The sequence below is a fragment of the Electrophorus electricus genome, chromosome 4 (genome assembly GCF_041902795.1).
Source record: "Electrophorus electricus isolate QZ-2024a chromosome 4, ASM4190279v1, whole genome shotgun sequence".
In the NCBI taxonomy this organism is placed as follows: Eukaryota; Metazoa; Chordata; class Actinopteri; order Gymnotiformes; family Gymnotidae; genus Electrophorus; species Electrophorus electricus.
The window spans coordinates 12,965,719-12,984,334 of NC_137500.1; the positions used below are offsets into that span (position 1 = coordinate 12,965,719).

The 18,616-nt window shown below is 39.2% G+C and overlaps 1 protein-coding gene across 2 annotated transcripts in view; it reads left to right on the forward strand.

The window, feature by feature from the left end:
• The window catches only part of chrm2a (cholinergic receptor, muscarinic 2a), a 75,846-nt gene that overhangs the window by 39,171 nt on the left and 18,059 nt on the right, over positions 1-18,616 (forward strand). Inside the window, exon 1 of one of the 2 annotated variants that reach the window (XM_027004058.3) lies at positions 4,400-4,473. The exons of the other annotated variant lie outside the window; for it this stretch is intronic. The gene's annotated coding sequence lies outside the window, so the exon portion shown is untranslated. Of the gene's footprint in view, positions 1-4,399; positions 4,474-18,616 lie in introns of those variants that run through there. 2 annotated transcript variants of the gene reach the window in all.

Genomic DNA, 18,616 nt, shown 5'->3' on the forward strand with positions numbered 1-18,616 from the left:
TGAACCACTCAATCTCTTTCAGTCCGGCAGCTGCATCCCACTTCTGACACCAGTGAAGTGTCAGCATGGAAGAAGAGTCAAAAACATTTCTGCTTGAGGAACAAGGCTCATACAAATGAAAAAGCTCACCTTTTGTAGTATATCCATGACTGTCAGTCACATGGGCAAATCTACTACACATACACCCATCTCTTTTATACACACCTTTCTCACTGTAAAGCAATAATGATGCATTCACTGAAGTTGACTCTGGGTGTGTTATATTACTCATGTCCAGGGGCTAAAGGATGTAGGGGAAAATACAGCAGTTTTACTGGGGGGGAAAGGTGCACAGGGAGAGAGGGACACACGCTAGTCTGTTCAGCCTCTTGCTGATCTACCACTCTTCTCTCTCTCTTTCCTCCCCACCCCTCCTCTTATTGTTCTTCCTTTTTAATTGTCTTTCACAGTGTCTGTGCAATATAGGTCTGTCTCAGTATTGGTAGTACCACGTAACTGTAGGTTACTGAAGCACGTTTTTTGCTGTTTTCTTGTAAATATATCATTTATTTGTCTGAAGTGATATTTTACAGTTTCAACTGAAGTGGATTATTACTTATATCACTTATTTTAGGGATTTTTGGGCAGCACTTGGTTAACAAGTAAAGTTTCAACATAACAACCCAGTTTTTATTACAAATTTCTGGTTGAACCATTCCGTGCACTTAGGTGCTATACACATGTTTCAAGAACAAATCTGTCCATATTTTGAGAAATGTTAACTATCAGATTTTCTAACTTTCATAGAGCAGGACGCACAGATTCCCTCGCCTTTGACAGATGTTTACTGACATATAACATTTATGACGACGGTACTCACAGTTAACATGACGGTACTCACAGTTAACATGAATACACGTAACACTGGCAGGAACACTATCGATAGCAACACAAACATATACGTTTAACACGTAGGACTAGCAACACGAACAATGACCAACACTGATACACACACCAACAGGGGTTTAAATACACAGACACACAACATTAAACCAGGTGCAGGTGTGTGCCATCATGGAGGTGTGGTTACAAACAATACGATGTGACTTCCATGACAGAACCCCCTCCCAAGGGGCGCGGCTCCTGATGCATCCAACTCTGGGAGAGCGAACCCCAGGCCACCGTGTACACATACATAGGAATAGCATGGCAATGCCTGGTGCCCACCCAACACAAGGTGGTCTAGGTACCACCAATATGGGAGACCTCTTAGTAGGAGGGTGAAAGGCAGAGTCCATGCCTCTCTCAGGGCAGTCCGGTAAGTTCCACACAACATGACGATGTGCCTATAGACACACAAAAGGTGCAGATACACAAAAACAGATGCACCTACACACACACACACGGTGCAGTAACGCAGCTCCCACTAGCAGCACAGGCACTGGAGGCGTGTTCTTGGCCCCACTGGACATGCAGGGGTGCATGTCTGCCCTGGCTCTGAACGTGCTACTCCCCCTAATGGTCCTCCTTTTGACAACCGCTCTAGGAGCTCCCCAGAGGCAGTCCACCTCCTGGGCTTTGGGCAGACCCTTGCAGTATTCCTGGTGTGTCTGTAGAAGAAGAAGAACTTGAGCCTTTCCATCGCTAGCCAGAGACCTAGCCTGCTCCACCAAACCACCTTCACCCTGGTCTATGTGGAGCCCCTCGGCTCTCCGCGGTCCTGGCTTGGAGCTGTAGCCCCCCCCAAAAAAATTCCAGGGAGTGTTCCAGCCACAAACACCCATTGCGGTCCTCTCCCCAATGTCCAGGGATCCTGGCAGCAACTTGGGATGTCCTTAGTTACATCACTGTAGGAACTCCGTTTCCCGTCAAAGGAGTTGGCGTCCTGTGGTGGTTGGTCATTCTGTAACGGCCCAAATACTGCAGGGCGTGGAGCAGGATGCACAGACTCCCTCGACTTTGACAGACGTTTATTGACACATAATGTTTATTGACACATAACGTTTATGATGACGGCACTTACACATAGCGTAAACGGTTAACATGAAAACACATAACACTGGCAGGAACACTAATGACAGCAACACAAACATATACGCTTAACATGAATACACGTAGGACTAGAAAACACGAACAAGCAAGGACCAACACTGATGCACACACCAACAGGGGTTTAAATACACAGACATACAACATTAAACCAGGTGCAGGTGTGTGCCATCATAGGGGCGTGGTTACAAACGATACGACGTGACTTCCACTGCACGCAGCGGGCCGTACCATGTGACCAGTGGCAAGGGAAGCGTTCCGTGACAATAGATAGTCAAGCTCAATTTTAGCATTGTTCTTGACCAAAATTATGAAGCTATTTGGTAACTGTTATTGTTCAACTCCACCAAGCCTATTTAGCTTGGTACAGTATGTCCAGCTATCATTCGGGCAGATGAATACATTTGTATGATTCAACCATGCAAAGGCAATAAAAACAGCTAGACGCTTTAGCCTACTTGACAGCCTTGACATGGACATGAATGTCAATGAAGTCACTGTGAGGAACATTTGTGTCTGTATCAGCTGAGGTGTGTGTGTGTGTTTACAATATCTTTAATATACTCCAATGGGAGTGGCAGTTATTTTAATTCATTTTAACAAATCATTCAAGTAATTGAAACAAAAACTGGGGTGCCTGCACATCGGTCTACATGAGTTTAGATCAAATGTGAAAAAAACATGAACTTTTCCATTAATGCAATTATGCTTAGGCATTGTGAATTACATTCTAATTTTTATGTTAATACAGATTTCCATTTCATGAAAAAAATCTTATAACATGAATATTGGCATAACAATTTAAAATGCAAAATAAGCCATATGGCCCAAAGAACAGCTCCAAATCCTGATTTCCTGGAGACTTTTCTTCCTCACTAACTTTCATAGTTCCTTGTACATTTAAGGTAATAGTGTGTGGTTGTGGGTGTACTTGCATAAGTGAGCAAATAACTAAAACAGCTCCATCAAGGATGGCTAAATGAGGGTTTTTCATTTTACTGCATTGTGGTTGATTGTGTGAGAACAGATGAGCAACAAAGCATTTAAATCAGAGATGCCCCTGCTTGTCTCCTTTTTCCTCTCTACCAGAGCGTATCCGCTTTGAGCATAATTTAAGTGACAAGCCTGATAGTGGGTTTAAATCATACCACTACTGCCACATTAGACTGAGGGCATAACATTATAGCCCCCTAGATAATTACAAATTACAGCTAGTTTCTTCCATGCCGTCTGTTTCTGCTCCCTGTCACCTGCAGAAAGAGGTAGAGGGCAAATAGCAGCTCTTCTGGCTTTAACAGAGTGCTTCCCCCTGCTGCCAGATGGAAGAAACAAGTAATACCTTGATTCCAAGTATCTTAGAGATGTTCCTGAAGATGGATGCATCATACAAGTCCACTACTGGTATAACCTATATCATCTTTGGCTTGCTGAAGTAACACATCTAGTCTCATCTTCCCAGACCCAGATTAAGCCTAAACAAAAGACTATCCAGTGATAATACCCTCTCGGTACTATTTATTTCAAAAGTAGAATTAATCCATGTCTGAAAAATCAGATGCTAATCATTCCAATAAAGAAAAAAAAGCATTACTCACAGGTTCCGGAGTCCCTGACTTTTGTATAGAAAAAGGTGAGCAGCAACACAAAGTATGCTGCTGTTCTTAATGGCTATAGTCTGCACATTCCTAAACAGAGCTGGGCATGTATTAAAAATGGTATTCAGGCTATAAGAACATATTTTTGATATGGTAAATGTGTTCCCTGTTGGATAGATTAAAAAAAGAACTGACACACAAAATCTTTTTTAAAAAATTATATAAAAGTTCATGACATAAAAATCATGAAAATTTTCAGATCCATCAGATATTTCTTTCATATTATAATATATGCGACAATAACATTTGGAAAGTGAAAAGCAGGAAGGCAGAAGTATCTGTTTCTGACCCTGGAGTTTTTCAGAAGCATATTTTTTTTTTATTCTGAAGGAAAAAAAGACTTATTAAAAACATACTCCATGTCCGCAAAAATGAAAATGGGGATTTAGGTTTGGTAATGGAATACTAAGGCAGCCAATATAAAGTGCAAAATGAACTGATACTCAGTTCTGCTGCAAGCAGTGAGTGAGAGAGAGAGAGTGTGTGTGTGTGTGTGTTTGTGTGTGTGTGTGTGTGTGTGTGTGTGTGTGTGTGTGTGTGTGTGTGTGTGTGTGTGTGTGTGTGTGTGTGTGTGTGTGTGTGTGTGTGTGCGTGTGTGTGTGTGCGTGTGTGTGTGTGTCTGCATATGTGTTTGGGCACAAAGAGGTCAAGACAGGACAGGCTCATACATGATGTGTTTTTTATGCTGAGCTCTGTTTATTTGCAGCACACTTGGACAGACACAGCATATTAGAAAAGGTTCTGTCTCCACACAGTTCGTGTGAGGTCACTGCAAGCTCTTGTACAAAAGGTAAGGGCAGGTCATTGTCTTGTTTCAGAATTTAGGCTGCCAGCAGGGGTGGATTCCAGGAGTGGTCTGGAGTGGCAAGAGCCACCACTAAAATTTGATTGGCCATCCCACTGGCCATCCCTAAACCTGATAGCTTCTTTTTCGAATTTGGAGCTGACGCTCCACCCACAAAGACTAAACACAGTTTGTCTTAAAATTCAATCATAGTCAAAAGTGTTCAGTAGACATATCACATTAATGCTGGGTGCAGACTACACAACTTTAACTTCATTTTGCTGTTGAAGATGAATTTTTGGACTTGGTAACAAAACCTTCCACCACGACACTAATGTAGTGTGAATGGTCCAGTGATACGATATTCCCACTCTGTGAGTTGTAGCAGACCATACAATATTTCAAATGTTTGATATTTTCAGCATCAAATCTTATCAAATCTTGTAATGCGAGTAACTCTGTGATGGGTAACAAGATCAGTGATGAGCAACAGCCAATGAGAATGTGAGAAAACTGTCACAGAATGACTTGTGCCACTGCAAATTCTGCATATTCAATAATTCTGTTCACATGCGCCATGTGTACAACTTAATGAAATGCTTGGGAAAGCATTTGTGTGTGAGAGAGAGAGTCATTGGTTGATGTTTTGTGCATTACAATCTTTTTTAAGTTTAAGCTGTACCTGGTAGGCTCCCGAGGTTTTCTAATTCTCAACCACAGTTGAATGAAGTGGAAAAAAATAGATTCAGTCACATTACGAAGATGTAAAAAAAAAAGCAAAGCGAGTTATGACATAACATGTGCCTCAAAAGTGAGTGAGGAATCACACTGCATGCCAACATTTCTAACAATGGTTGAAGGCCTCTCTGGCACATTTTTGATATAGACAATGTAATTAGTCATTTCAGCAACAAGTTTTCTGGGCTCAACTAACAGTACCTTAGTTTTGAATTGTGTTAATTGTAGGAAGTTTTAATTCATCCAGACTTTTAATTCATGAATGCATGTTATTAGGGCCTGGAGTGCAAAGTCAGAGTTGGACTTTGTGTCATTGCTGATGTCATCAGCAAAGCAATGGAAATTTAGATTAGATGAATATTGAAAAAGAGTCATCCAAGTGTGTTCCAAAGACTCCATTCAGACATACATAGGCTTTTTTTTTGTCAGATTGGACGTAGTTTTTCTTTAAACCTAGCTTTCAGTTTACACAAAATACATAACCACTCCTGACAGAACACATGAAACTGGGGATTTCAAACTTTAAATCAGATCAAAGCAATTGATTTCAAACCATTTTTTCCAAATGGTTTGAATGTTTTTAATTTTATTACATTACTTGCATTTTTTTTGCATTATTCAAATGCATCTTTCTTCAGCTTTCTTCTTCCACATCTTCCTTTGAATTATTTTTTCTTGTTTATGTACAAACAAGTGCAGAAACCACAACTATATCCAATTGCAGTATTAATGTGAACTTTACATGTGACTAAATGTAACAGGACAGTATTTGTAAAAAAAAACAAACAAAAAAAAAACATACTTACTAGACATTATATTTCACTTTTCATAGATTCACAGGACTGCAATATATCTATTGCTGAGCAACTCTTGTTTTTCCCTTTTTTCTGGCCAGGCATGAAATTCAAGTGTGAAAGATACAAACTAATATTATACACATCTATAGGCTCATATACTAACAGTATTGTTTATCAGTATAGTTTTGTGGAAATTGTAATGATTCTTGCTAGTAATTACAGTTAGCTGTTTTTCTTAACCCTCTCGGGCATTTTTTGTTTTGTTTTGTTTTTGCATATTTTCTTAAATTCACTTTAAAAGTTCTGACTTATAGCATATATTACTTATACATACAGCTCTGGGGGGAAAAAAATAAGCAACCACTACAAAATGATCAGTTTCTCCAGTTTTACAATTGATGGGTATGCGTTTGACCAGGCTGAGCAGTTTTGTATTATTCTATAAACTACTGGCCACATTTCTTCCAAATTCCAGATAAAAACATTTTATTTTAGAGCATGTTTTTTTTTTTATGAAAATGACTAATGGTCAAAATAACAAAACAGTTACAGAAATTTCAGACCACAAATAATGCAAAGAAAACAAGCTCATATTCATTTATAAACAACACAGTACTAATATTTCAACTTAGGATGAGTCAATATTTTCTGGAATAACCCTGATTTCATGCGTCTTGGCATCCTTTCCACCTTTCACATTGCTGTTGGGTAACTTTATTACACTCGTGGCACAGAAATTCCAGGAGCTCGGCATTGTTTGATGGCTTGTTGACCATCCATCTTCCTCTTGATCACATTCCAGAGGTTTTCAGTGGGGTTCAGGTCTGGAGATTGGGCTGGCCATGATAGGATCTTGATCTGGTGGTCCCTCATCCACACTTTGATTGACCTGGCTGTGTGCCATGGAGCATTGTCCTGTTGAAAAAAACAATCATCAGAGTTGGGGAACATTGCCAGAGCAGAAGGAAGCAAGTTTTCTTCCAGCACAGTTTTGTAAGTGGCTTGATTCATGTGTCCTTCACAAAGGCAAATCTGCCCGATTCCAGCCTTGCTGAAACACCCCCAGATCATCACCAATCCTGTACCAAATTTCACAGCGGGTGCGAGACACTCTGGCTTGTAGGCCTCTCCAGGTCTTCATCTAACCATTACATGGCCAGGTGTTGGACAAAGCTGAAAATTGCACTCATCAGAGAAGATGGCTTTATTCCAGTCTTCTATGGTCAAATCCTTACAGTCTTTCAGAAACTTCAGTCTGGCTCTTCTTTGCTTCTCGTTGATGAAGGGCTTGTTTCTAGCTTTGCACGACTTCAGCCCTGCCTCCAGAAGCCTGTTTCGTACTGTCCTCGCTGTGCAATTCACCCCAGCTGCTGCATGCCATTCTTTTTGTAGGTCACTTGACATCATCTTACGGTTGTTAAGTGATATTCGAATGAGGTGGCGATCAGCACAGTCAGTAGAGAGTCATTTTCAACCTCTGTGAGTCTGTAGCTGTTGTTGTCCCATGTGTTTGCTGCTTGACCTTGTTCTTATGAACCAGTTTTTGAAATTTTCAAGATAGAAGCAACCTGATGCTCATTGTGTCCCTGTGCAAGTAAAGCTACAATTGAACCCTTCTTTTCCTCATTAAGAACCTTTCTTTTTAACTCTTTTGGCACGGTCTGTAGCTGTATTTTGACTACACTTACTTTTTGGGTAGTCCTAGCACTGCTTTTCCCATCCAACTGGTTCTATAACAAGAGAATAGTGAGGATTGCAGCAGTGGTTTTTATACTGTTGCTCATAGAATAGAATTTTGTTAAGGTGATCACCTATTCAGCATCTCATTAAGTAGAATGAGGTGTGTCTGTGAAGGAATTCAAAAAGACTTGAATGGAATGGTCTCATTTTTTTCCAGGGCTATATATTATATATATATATATATATATATATATATATATATATATATATGCTATAATTATAATTCTATATTACTTTCATTGTCAATTGAAAGAGGAAGGACGTTTCTGGCATGAAGGGTAAATACTTAGTGATTTCCTGATTGTTTATTGGTTAGTTTCACAGACATTGACACAAAAAATCATCAATTACACATAGTGATTAGATGGATAAGATGCAAGTGACACCCAAGTGAGAGGCAGATGATGTGCATCTTAGCCTATATCTAACCTTTCATAAGCTCTTTACTGTATTAACAAAAATTGAAGGGCAAATTCAACAGATTCAGGAAGCATCTGACCCATATTTCTATGCTGTCTTATTGCACAGAAATTAAGAAAAATATTGCAAAACATCGAAGCCAATGAAGTTTTTGGTAGCTGGAATGAGAGGTCTGCAACCTGACTCACAGGTTGACAGATATCAGGTAGGGCTTTGGCTTGTGTTCTAATGATTGAACTATTATGTACCGTGGATGCATTAGGAATATTCTGACATGCATGTATTTTCTCTCTCCTACAAGCACTTTTTCTAATGTTATTTCTAATGTTATTAGTAACATTATATTCTGTAGCTAGCTAGCTGGATTTCAGCAAAAGAGTAATATGTTGCCAAGTATCATGTCATGCTAATCTCCAGTCAGTTCAATATAAACACTGGTGAATAGTAAATGAAGACACAAGTGAACTTACCAACAGTGGTGGATGTAGATATAAAGATCATAGTGTATCTATGCATCTTAACCTATATCTAACCTTTCATAAGATCTTTTCATCAGCTCTTTACTTTATCGACAAAATTGAAAGTGCAAATTCTACAGATTCAGGAAATGTCTGACCCTTATTTCTATGCTGTCTTACTGCAAAGATAATAATTCTTACAATTAGGAGAAGTATGTGTTTAGACTGCAGCATTACATAAAAAAGTAAGAGAGTGAAAAATATTACAAAACATCAAAGCCAACGTGCCAGCACGTGCATCAACCACAACGGGTTAAATAGGCCACAGAACAATGAACAGTGATGTTAGTTACTTGCAGCATATGCTGGGTTCACACTATCTGATTTTTGCCCTGATTTTTCACTTGCTGGCATGTTTCTGGAAGTCGACGAGAAAAGCTCCAGACCAGAGGCAAATCGGCATTTACAACAGCAGCAGTGTTTCCTATTGCACTATACAAACCACTTTTTTATCACCTGCCATTTAATAAGTGTCACTATGCAAAGGCCCCACAGTAATTTTGCATCCCACCTTGCCCACCCCAGTGAAAATGTTCTGGATCCACCCCTGGCTGCCAAGTTGGAGTGATGCCCATTTCTAATCTCTAAACCAAAATTCTCTAGAGCCTGCTTATCAGCCCCTACATGGCCCAGCAGAGCACTACAAAAGCATGACATGGGTCGATTAGTCCAGGCCCAGCCCTGTCACTGTCAACATACAGCCATAACCCACAAAACGCTAATATATGTGATAATAATCATAACACCACATTGCAGCCAAATGTAGTAATATCATTTCCCCTCTCCTCTCAAACCACATTTCCTCCCCTACTCTGCCAACAGCGCTTTCAAGCATGCTGTCTCGTCCACTGCCATCTTAGCATTCAGCCTTATTACTGCTATTTGCACATTACACATGGACTATTAATATCACTCCTACCCAACGGTAAAGAGTAGCTCTCAATTCCTCCCAAACCATGCCTGATCAGACAAACACTGGCTGAGATGGCTTTTGCTTTTGCTGTGTGTCTTTGTGTTTCTGGTGCAGTGACCAGTTTCTCACAGAGTGTGTTTTTCTCAATCTGTAATAATGTCCTCCCTGAGCAACATCCATGCATTGAACTCTAAATGTCTACCTGCTAGAACCTGGAGACAGAACATGCAGGTTAAAACCATTTGGTTAGGCAGGAAATGATGAAAGCAAGATATTACTCAACTGACTTGACTGACTGTCTGAGCCGAGGTGTTGGGCTCTGTTTCATTGTGAGATAGGGACAGGGAGACAAACAGAGGGTGGAGAAAGAAAGACATGGTAAAGGCCATGTCCTAAGGCAATGGCAGTCTCATGTCTCTTATCTGTTTATTAGTCTTATTACACACATTTATGATCTGAAAATCTAATTAACAGGCCTTTCTCACATTCAAATGAGTAAATAATGATTCAGTAGACAGATCCTGATCATTTTTTAATTTGCAGGTTCAGATACGCTAGATATTAGATATTCTGTATCAGTCAACATTCTCAGTTCCACAAGGTTATATAACAACCATCTGATACCCTCACAAATGAACAAAAAGCTGACAGAAATTAATTTAAAGTACATTGTCTATTGCTGCAAGGTTTCAGGAACCACAGCCCACCGATGACAGACTAGGACATGAGAAAAGGCTGCTGCAAAAGCAGAAATACTGAGACAGATTCAGGAGTGGTGGTTAAGCCCGTTTTGGCTGGCATGCTTGATGCTGTGTGGCTGGCAGTCCTCAGTGCATGACTCTCAATCACATGTGGAGTGACAGTGCTCTAAGACAGCTCTCACAATTTCCGTGTCTCCACTGACGCAATCTATAAAGCTGGAATCTTAGAGAGAGAGTGAGAGACAGAGAGTAAGAGAGAGTGAGAGAGAGAAAAGCTTCCCTCATTAAGCTACTCAGCAGGAGACCGGAGTGTATACAAACAAACAAATCAAATGCACTAAAGCAAACAAACAACACAGAGAGGTTTAAAACTGTTATTAAAAGCCCATTATCTGTCTCAAATGAAACACTCATGCAATCATCTTTTGTTCTGAGGTTGACTTTTGCTGAGTATTTACTGTGCATGCCCATTTGAATTGGCAAGAAATCGTGATATTTTTTAACATGGTGTGTCGAGGCCAATTTTGACACTACAGATACTAACATATAAATACATATGATTGAACAGAGAGGTTTAAGAAAAGCCAAGGAATCTCAAAGTATTTTAATATTTCAAGCGGTGTTATGGTAGCACTTTTTGTGAGAGGTTGCACATGCCAAAAATGCATTTGAAAAGGCTAATCTCAAAATAAACTTAGCAGCTGCAGTTCAAATGTATAAAACATGCTTAATAGATGCATAAAACTGCAAGCTATTATACTTTTCAACAAAGTCCATGAAAGGTAGATAATGAAAGATAATGTCTATTCAACATTATGCAGTTTGGTATAACTACTCAGATAATGCAAATGCATTGCCTTGCTTTGTGTACACTTTGTGGTCCCTTTGCTGGCCTACATAAGATATCTAAATGCAACAAGAATATAAAGAAAATATATGCCAGTAGTGGAAGTCTATGTTATCTACCTCTATTAGACTATATATGTGGCTTCAGCCAGCATTGTACTGGTGCTGCAGTAAGAAAATGTGTGTCTGGCAGAGAGTCATGTGGGATTGAATAGCTGTGACACTCATCACCTGATGTTCATCACTTGTGCCCTTTAATAGTACATAGGTTGTATATTTTCACATCAAGGGGCAAAAGACACACAGAGAGAGAGACACACACACACACGCGCACGCGCACACACACACACACACACACACACACACACACACACACACACACAAACATAAAACCAGAACATACGGAGATCCACCCTGACTGAGGTTTAGGTCAGACGCAGCAACAGTGTTGTGTGGGCTGGTAATATCTTTGGTTTTCCCCCAGGAGCACAGAACTGTGTTGCCCTTTACCCAAGAGTTTGACCTTCACCTGGCTGACTGAAACTCAAGCACATGTCCCACTCACTTACCAGGTTTTTGGAGCAGTAGGATATGTGAAGCACGTGCACACACCACCTCCATCTCCACCACATCAGGCCCTTGTGAAGGTCAAACGTTTAGGAGAGGCATCATCTTAAGTTCTCCAATCTTCAACGACTTAATTTATTTTTGTCATAAACATTATATCAAGCCAGGCCAGGCAGACATAGATTGATTCAGCTGTACTTGCCTAAATTAAATCCTTTCCCTAAACAAAAAAAGATTTGGGTATGTGTTGTGGGGTACCTAGCTGAAATTATTACTTTAATCTGAATTTTGGTGTCTTTGACATTACACCATTTTTTGTGGAAGGGCTGACCAGTTCACAGTTCATGTTATCAGCCCCTCCAAACCAACGTTCAGTCTGCAGCCTGACTAATGTGCTAAAGCTTTCCTGTTGCTTAAATGCATTCTAAAATTTGTGCAGTGATTTAATCTCTCTCTCTCTCTCTCTCTCTCTCTCTCTCTCTCTCTCTCTCTCTCTCTTTCTCTCATCAATTATCTTTTTTTAGCAGCAGTCTGAGTCAGAGTGCAAAGTAACAATCAAAATGCTCATTTTGCTTGCAGAGATAAGACTCAGCTTTGGCTTTTCTGAATAGACTGAATGCATTTAAATTAATCAGAATATCTTTTTTTCTTCTGTATGTTATAGATCTTTTCTGTCCTATCAGAGAAAAATGTGAGGTGTGAAATATTTGGCTTACAATATATCCAGTTGGTCTGTGTAGGAGAGACATGTGTGCATGTTGAAGCAGCTCTGAGGTCATGTTATACAGTCTGCAGCACAGATGGATAGGGCATGGGCTGAGATTCTGGGACGTGCTGGGCGGTGGTAGTTGTAAATGGTTTGGGAGTTGGTTGTCTGTCACCACACTGTCTCGAGTATCTGAGCCTGGGAACGACCAGGCACAAACCCAAGGCTGAACATGGGGCTGGGTATTTCCTACTTCCAATCTCAAACACAGTGTTCTAATCACAGTGGGCTGCGTGTCCATCATTTCCAATTTCTGCTGTTCATAAATGATAAAGTCATAGGTACCACTAGTGATTTTTTATGGGGGCTTGAGCCCTCAATGGATAGAGCCTAGCCACAAAATGTTTTCCTGTAGTATGGGCAGAGTTGAGTGGAACTTTACTCAAGATTTTATCAGTAGTAATTTAGTGTAACACTGTCTTTAAAAGAAAACAGTGGGGATCAGAAAGCTGTCACTAGACAGCTGGCTCACAAATAAATCGTTCAATTTTATAGAGGTGAGCAGAAGTAGTACAAAGAAATGTGCGCGTCATCTGTCTTCTGCCGTTATGCTTAGTTAGGAGGACAGGAGTCTGGGCCTGGCCAATACTGCAACATAACTTTCAAAGTCACACTAGTGCAGTGACACAAGTGGCATCAAAGAATTTGGGGCTTATGCCCTGAAGGCCCACTTCTAGCGATGCCCCTGGATAAAGTCTTAGTGTCTGGCTGCTTTTAATTACACTACTGACTGGACTGTAGTGTTATTATGGACTGGACTGTAGATATTCCACTACTGACTGGATTGCAGATCATTCAGATATCCATATCCCAGCTATATCTTTCACTCTCTTACTTTTTTATGTAATGCTGCAGACCAAACACATACTTCTCCTAATGTTAAGAATTATTAGTAAATATTTATTTGAATAATTGATACAAAGAAGTGTTATTAATATACAGTTTAGACCTAGCGTTAATCTGTTACCAGTTACCTGATCCAAGTTTTCTATTCTACGATAGAGCTATGTCTCTTCGTGAACATGGCTGACTGTTTTTAGGAATCGCATCAGGGACTGGGATTTCATCCACAAATTATCCTGGATTAATTCTCATCAGTATGCCCTAATCTAGAGCCTCCACTGGGTCTGAAGGCCACAGTTAGGCATTCACCCCAGAACAGCACCTCCCACTAAAGAGCTGACATATAGCCAGAGCCCGTCAGCCAGTTAGTTTACTAGCTCAGAAAAAAGGGATTGACAGTTGTGCATAAAATCCCCTTTTTCATACCATCTTATTAGGCGTGGCATCAGGGATTCTAGACACAAATTAGGTTAGTGCTTTGAAAGGACAATTCCCAGTGTCCCAGTGGCATTAACATTTAGTCCAAGGCTAGGCTTCATCTGGTCCTAGAGGCCTAGTGTAACATCATGAACACAAAAACCCATTCCAGCAGATTGTATGGCAGCGAGGTTGCCCTGGGCTGCTCACCCACTCAGACACAAAGCAGCGTTTTAACAGGATTACTCCCAACCCTCTGTGGCAAGGAGAGACACAGACAGAGCAAGAGAGAATATAAACAACATAAACACTAGAACGCATTACAGCCCTGAGTCACCTCTCTGTGGAATCATACAACCTCATCCGCTTTAACTGAGCTGACAGCCACATATCTCTCTTAGCCCTTTACTGCTCAATTTAACATCACACGCTGCATCGCTCTAGAACATATTTCTATGAAAACCTAATTAACAGAAGATTACCTGGAATTAATTTTTACAGCTATTAATTAAATGAAGTATTCCCATGACCACAAAAACTACCAACTCTAGAACGGCATTCACATTTTTGTCTTCTTTAGTACCCAGGACAAGTGTCATATGGTGTAACCGGATGACAGGGTGAATTTTATGCTGTCCTTTTGCCTTTTTTCCATGGTGAAAGAGAAATTGTGATAGGCGTGGAGGAAGTGAGAGGCGAGGTTGCAGCAAAGTGCTCTTTATTATCCATAATTCCACAGCGATGGAAGCACCAAACAAACATAAACAATGGCTCTCAAAAGGTAGCGTGAACGTAGTTCTCAGACATGGCTGGCGTCTTAGGTCTGCTAATGTGCAGCCTCGGCTCTTGGTTTCTGCGGGTTTAAATAGGCTGAGTAACGCACAGGTGAACACAATCAGTATTCTGGTGATTGTGAGTGGGGGAGGCAAGGGGTGTGATCCCTAGCAGGAGTGGGCGTGTCCCTCCTTCTAGCTGGCTGCCCAACCATGACACTTTGGAGCTTGTCCATCAACAGAGGTGCCCATCACCCTCACCAAAATAGCGCATTACCTGCCACCAGGAACACGAGACAAATTCATAAAATACATTCTGACAGACTATACCACATGGTCCTTGAAAATCAAGATATCAAACCAAAGCTAGTCAATTACAATAGTTTAAATTAAGAGCAAAAAATTAGCAAACCAGTTCTAAAGTGTTTCAGCTTTCCTCCTGGGCTCCACGCTTGAGAGATAAACTCTGCCATCTCAAAGAACTGCCAGTTTTAAGATTCTTTTCCAACAGGGATGCTGGGAATATGCAAATGAGAGAATGTGAATCTGAAGTATTCTGAATATTGAATGTATAATTGATGCAGACAGAAAAAGAGGGCACCTTCGGTGACTGAAAAATAACTGGTGATATGGTTGTGATGGGTCAAAGTCCTGCTTATTCAATATCAAATGAGAAATAAAACATCTCCACTTTTATTTTGTATTTCTTTTAACAAAAATTTAGATGTCATCAAAAACCTGAGAGTGGCACCATATTGGGATGTCAAATGTGATACTGTACTTTCAAAATCATTTGCACCTATTTTTCAGAAACAATATGCATTATTCTTTCTTAAATATGCAGTTCAAATCAAATAACTTTTTTCCATCATGTTTTTTTTCTATTAAACATTAAGCTATTAAGTGTCTTTTTGGTAAATTAAAATATTCAAAAACATCTGAAAATGATTTTTTACATATATGTGATATTAAAAAAAGATACATTTACCTTAAATTATGGAAAAACATTAAAATGTTTTTTTAATCAAACACATAACTCTGCACACCAGTATACATCCTACAAAAATCTTCAAGTGATTTGTATGTAAATACTTTGCTGTAAAGCAGCTTTGCTTTTAGACCTGTAGGGTGTCAGCTGGTAGCATGACAGGTGATATCAAAGAGAGGCTCAGTGCAGAGATGCCTGCAGGTCATACAGATAAATACTCTGATCAGAGCTCAATTCCCTGGATTAATTCTCATCAGTATGTCCCATTCCAGAGCCTCCACTGGGAGAGCTGAAGGCCACAGTTAGACATTCAACCCAGAACAGCACCTGCCCAAACATATACTAAAGTGGTGGCATATAGCCAGGGCCTGCCATCCAGTTAATTTACTTGCTCAGAGAAAAAAAGAATCTGGCACACAAAAAAGGCTTGACAATTCTGCATAATATAGCACAATTTTCCCTCTTTCATATCATCTGCTCTGGCATAAACCTTAACTCACACAACAACTATTACCATGGCCAATACACCTGAGCCTATCCAGCTCAAAGAAACATGATGAGGAGTGAAAACCAAATGGAGGGTTTTATGCTTATTATAGTATACCAAACATCTGCTCACTGTGTTGTCTGCTTCAGAAGTGCTATCATGCAAATTAACGAGAAAGTACTGAGGCTATTATTATAAATCTATTGTAAAATTAAAGCCCTTATTATGAGGTTATTATAAGATGAAAAATTACCTCGTTGCCAGAGTAGAAGCCTAATTACTGAACTCCTCTTTTTAAAATTATTATTACATTATTTTAATACCATATTTTTTTCAAGACTTGATTCCTGAAATTAAAATATTTAAAAGGTATTTTTTATGCTTCTACATCCTGTCCTACCTTGTGTGTGATTGTAAAATAGTTTGCTATCTTGATGGAAGCGTTGGTGGATAGCATGAAGTGAAAAAAACAGGACCATCAGGCCACATTAACAAATTATTCAAATACAATAGGAATATGAGAACAAAAACTAGGTAAAGAGAAAAAAAAACATTATTTAGTCAAAAATGTAACAGCAGAAGCATAAAATATGGTCAGGTTTGCAGCTTTGACAGGTACTAAAACAAGGGTCCATTACTGACTTGAGACCAAAAACACACTGTGCTTGTCACTCACAGACATAACAGCACACTATGGTTGTCTTGTCTCTGGGAAGCAGACCCTGGGATTACATTAATACTGAGTTAGATAACATTTTAAATGTTCTATTTTTCTGTCCGAACACATCAGTCTGTCTAAAATGGCCATTACTCCGGTCCACATTGTTAAAAAGTAAACCTCTGTGTTCAAGGGTAAAAACACTGGAAAACTTGATAACAGCTATAAACACTGCTTAAATTGAACTACATCCATAACAGGATGTAGGATTAATGGAGGGTTTTACAAATGAGCAAAATGACATGATTTATCTGTTTTGAGTTAACCTTAATAAATACAATAAATTGTGCAAACTAGATGGTGGTGTCAGTCAGTGTACTTTTTTAAAATTTCTCAATACATTTTTTTTGGAAATAAAATTATAAATCAGACAAAATCTGAAAAACAAATGAAGAAAATAACATCAAAGTGAAGGCAAATGGAGTGCTTTAAGATGCTCTTTAATTATGACATGATTAAAGTCAACTCTTTGTGTGCTTGATTCATTAAGCACCAGATAATGTTAAGCAATGCTTTCACACATATTCACAGACACTCAAAAAGATACACAAAAGTGTTCCAACATTTGCTGCTTTTAAATAAATAAATAAATAAATAAATAAATAAAAAGTAAAAGGATTTTTAACCTTCATCTTCAAAGAAACAGGTGGCCAGCGATAAGCTGCCAGAACAGGTGTAATATATTCTCTTTTCTGTTTGTAAGTCCCCTAGCTTCTGCATTCTGATAAATTTGTCGTATGTGTCTCTGTTTCATTTAGGTATCTTACTGAATAGATTAGTGAATAGATTACAATTGGTAGGCATGGGAGAACCAGTCAAGTATACGTGTGGTTTCTTTCTTTTTCTAGATTTTAGGGCTTATTATATCAAAGACATGTGCTTTAATTATTCCTGGATCAAAACTGCTTGCAGGTTTTAAATGTGCATTAGATTGCAGAAACACTACCTCTAGCAGTTATGCAGGCGAACACAACAACACTGGAACAATTTTTTGTTTAACTTTTTCGATCCCACCCACAAAGCACGCATCTGAGATCTAGCAGAGCTCAGTTATAATTTTCTAGTATTAAACTTGTACTTTACCCATCTCTCAAAAAACAAGGTGTTTTGTTTGTTTGTTTTTTTACACTTGCCGATGTAGGGTGCTTACTAGATTTCGCCATGTTTTCTTAGACAAATAAGATAATTTCTTAGAGCATCTCAAAAGTGACTAATAGGAGGTCGATGTAAAACACAAAACAAGATTCTGTCCCGGACCGCTGTATTTCAAACAGGTTTGCTGAGACACGTAATACGTGTGCTAATTCCATTGCCAAAATAAATGTTTGGATTTTTTTGTTTGTTTATGTTCCACAAATTTCATAGTTATTGAGTTGGTTTATGTCTATAAACATCAAAGAACAAAAACAGTTATACAGCTATTAGATGAGTTAAAACCAATGTTTACCCAACTGTTCCAACACAATCCAATGCACTCCTAAAATGGGTGCTCCGGTTTAAAAAATTAAAAATTATCAAATATATATTCTTTAAAATGCAGATGAAACAAAAGCTTTATGCAGATAATTAGTGTATTCCATGATGTCTATATCACTTATTTAGTTGATAAAATAGATAAAATTAACCACTTTATGGGGAAATGATATATTTTACTCAACCATACCTTCAAGTCAGAATAAGCTAATCTTCTCAAACAGTCTGGTACAGTTACCAAAGTGCATAGTCTATTTCACATCAGTTACAAATGTGTCACATGAGAGTCTTGATTTGTTAAGTGAGCCTGTCACTGATTGACACTTCAAACAAGTTACATCATCTACATTGTTTTGCATGTGCATAAGACGTGAAAGAAAAAAAAAAAAAAGGGCCCACAAGGACAATGGTTGACTGAGACAGAAGCAACTGCGTTTGAAGGAG